The sequence below is a fragment of the Macaca fascicularis genome, chromosome 13 (assembly GCF_037993035.2).
Source record: "Macaca fascicularis isolate 582-1 chromosome 13, T2T-MFA8v1.1".
In the NCBI taxonomy this organism is placed as follows: Eukaryota; Metazoa; Chordata; class Mammalia; order Primates; family Cercopithecidae; genus Macaca; species Macaca fascicularis.
Window position 1 is genome coordinate 104866090 of NC_088387.1, and position 3534 is coordinate 104869623.

General features: G+C 39.6%; 1 pseudogene; it reads right to left on the reverse strand.

The window, feature by feature from the left end:
* Window positions 1-758: 758 nt before the first annotated feature.
* Window positions 759-2075, reverse strand: LOC102115641 (26S proteasome regulatory subunit 4 pseudogene; annotated as a pseudogene).
* Window positions 2076-3534: the final 1459 nt, after the last annotated feature.

Sequence of the window (3534 nt, forward strand, 5' to 3'; positions counted from 1 at the left end):
ACTTTTTAGATTTACCTAGGGAAATAAGCAAGGGGCAAACGTATGCTAGTCACCATCATAATGTTTTAGTTTTTCCCATTACATTAAGCCCTTTTTCTTATTTCCAGTTTAAGATGATCTATTTTAGGCTATCTCTCAAGACAGCTTTGCCAGCAGAGTGACCACAGAGGACGACAATAACAGCAGGCGTTATTTATTGAAAGCGCAGCTGGTATCTGGTGCTGTGGCGAGTATTTAAAATGCACTATCTCACTTAAAACATAAGTCATCCCTGAAACTCAGAGAGGTTAAGCAACTTTCTCAGCATCATACAGAGGGAAAGTTATCAGGATTCACACCTAGGCTTATACATCTTGAATTTTTTGTAATTATTCTATATGCTATTGGTAATGTCAATAATAACATCACCAGGAATTAAATTGGTCATATTTTTCCCTTTGATGTTAGGCAGTGAATATGTAAAGCATCCTAAGATTAAAAATCAAATAAACAAACAAATGGACAGAAACCCAGATAATTATTATTACTATTATTATTATTATTGTGAAAGAGTACACTCTATTGGGAAGCAGACTGCTGCACAGTGACTGACAAAGGCCACCCAATGGGCACTTACACATCATACTCCAAAAGACATGGGATGTTTTGCTAATAAAAATCAATGGGAACAAGGATTCCTCTGGGCAACTCCCCCAACCTCATCCTTTTTAGGGGTGGAGAAATCTCCCAACCATTTTCCTGATGGCAGCTATGGTTCACTAGAGATAGAGTCCCTCAGGGGTGCCTTCCTGTTTCTTATAAAGAACACTTTCTTTATGTTTTTTGAAGTATTCATTTGTTACTTTCATTCTACATTGTCTTGAGGCCGTCAGACCAGCTTCTATACAGATTACCTTGATGTCAGCACCAGAGAGGTCATCTTTAACCATGATCAAGTCGTCCAGGGTTACATCATCGGCCAGTGTCATCCTGCTTGTGTGATTCTGAAAGGTGCACTTCTTAGTCCTTTCATCAGGCAGGGGGAACTTGATTTTCCTGTCAATGTGGCCTGGTCTGATAAGTGCTGGATCCAAAGTTTCTATTCGGTTTGTGGCCATGATAACTTTCACATCTCCCCTAGAATCAGATCCCTCCAACTGGTTCAACCGTTTCAACATTGTTCACTGAATTTCTCTCTCACCACCAGAATTTGAGTCATACCTTTTTGTCCCAATGGCGCCACTTTCATCAATAAACACGATGGATATTTCATGTTCTTCAGCAACTCAAAACAATTACCATACGAGTTTGGGCCCATCACCTAGGTACTTCTGAATAAGTTCAGAGCCAACCATTCTCAAAAAAGTGGCTGAGGTTTGGTTTGCTACTGCTTTGGATAGCAAGATGTTGCCTGTGCCAGGTGGACCATAGAGAATGACCCCTTTAGGAGGCTTTACACCCATCTCTTCATAATATTCAGGATGAGTGAGAGGAAACTCCACAGCTTCCTTAATTTCCTGAATTTGGTTGTCCAACCCCCCAGTATCGGCATAGGTCTCCTGAGGGGCCTTTTCCATCTTCATCACTGTGACCAGGGGATCCGTGTCATCCATCAGCACCCCTATCACAACATGCACCGTGTGGTTGAGCAGGACAGAGCAGCCAGTTTCCAGCAGATCCTACAAATGAAAGAATGCTGATGCAGTATTCTGAGCCCACAGATGTAGACATGATGTCATGATTGCCATCAAGGATCTCTTCCAAGGTTCCTACTGACATCAGGGTGCCCCTCAGATCATCCACTTCTGATCTTTCCTCCTCTTGTTTTTCTTCTAATGATTTCATTCGTTTCTGATTTCTGATGAATTCTTCCTCCGTGAAAAGATAGTCTTTAATTCTCTCTAACGTCAGTAATTTTAACCAGCACTGAGTGTGAGGTGTCACCAGTGGCAGTTTGCTGGCTACATCTGGTCCCTTTGTTTTCTTCTTCTTTTTCCTCACTCTAGTTGGTACAGAGGTTCATATTTCTTTTTCTTGTCCTTGTCATCCTTTTTGCCACTTCCAGGACCATGAACACCACTCTGACTTTGACCCATCTTGCCTTGGCCACTTGAGCTAAAAAACCTGGATTATTAAGATGCCTGTTGGTTACTTAACAATTTTAGTTTCACTATATTATTTAGCTACAAATAGCAGTGGGTTCAAACATTTTCCCTTGCTGGGGATATAATTTCTAGAAAATGTTCTTTGCAATGAAACTGAACTTGAAGCCATTAAGTAGTAATTAATATTAGCTCCTGCTTCGAAAGCATTATATTTAAGAAGGCTTCATAGGAATAATAATAATAATATGAAATGGGGTTTTGGTTTATAGTTTAGTTCCAGGAAGAAAGTATGCTTTTTAAAATTTACCAGAGTATTTAGTAACATTGTTTCCATCTCCAGTGAGCTCGCATTGCTGATTTTAAAGAGACAATGCAGCTGCAAAAAACAGAAAAACAAAACAATTGCAGGACAGAAAGCTCAAGTTTTAGAGAAAGAGAGCTATAGTATCACGTAGTGGAAGTTACCCTGTAGTTCCAACAGAATGCTGAACAGTGAGTTTCATGCTGTTTTATCTAAGCAATAAATTGGCAAAAATATAAAACACAAGCCTAGAAAATGAACAGGAATCTAGTGAACAAATCACTTAACAGAGGTCTTATTTTCTGTGTAACTCAGGTGTGAGCAAGGGTGGTCTCCTCAATCTTGGTGTCAATTTCACACTCTGTGACAATCCAATGTCCTGTTGAAATGTTTGCAAATTCACAGGTGAAGAAGGCTAATGTTCTCATGGTCGTGAGTTCATTCTTCCTCCAAACCTAGTAGCACATTCGGAATCAGTTCTCAAAAGAATATTGCTGATTTGTTAAAGGGTGTATGATTGTGATCTCAAACTGAAGGGACTTTGGCTCCAGTGGATATAGTGGGTCATAAGGGCATATGTTAGAGCTTTCTGCACTGAATGCAAGATTAGGTTTTACATCTTCTGTTGGCCTGGGCCTCTTTGAGAGCTATCGACTTTTGGAATCACTTGGTAAATTGGTCAAAGTAGAATACCTTGCCTTCCTCTTGCAGAGTCCAGCAAACATTACAAGGTTTTTTTTTTTTTTTTTTTTTTCCTTAAGCAGCTTGCTGCTCTATGTCTTATCAACATAATGTGTTTAATTGAATAAATCAGCATGATGTCTTACAGGATGTTGAGTGGTTCTTGGGAATTAAATTGTGACACAGAATTGGGGAGTTGACAACCGACAGTTGGCATTCTTACGACAGTAAAGGCATGCTTTTGTCTCCACTAAGTTAAAACACACTATTCTTAGTGTTCTTTGTTTTTGGGAGTGGATAAACATGCATGCTATCTATCAATAACTGCAAACTAGGTGGCAATAACCCCTGTAAGAAAATCAGTCTGGCAGGCAGCTGTAATAGGCAATATCACTATTCTTCTCAGGGTTTTGCACTTGCCAAAGAGAAATGCATTATGTTCTTTGAATCTTACAGCTTTCTAGAAAT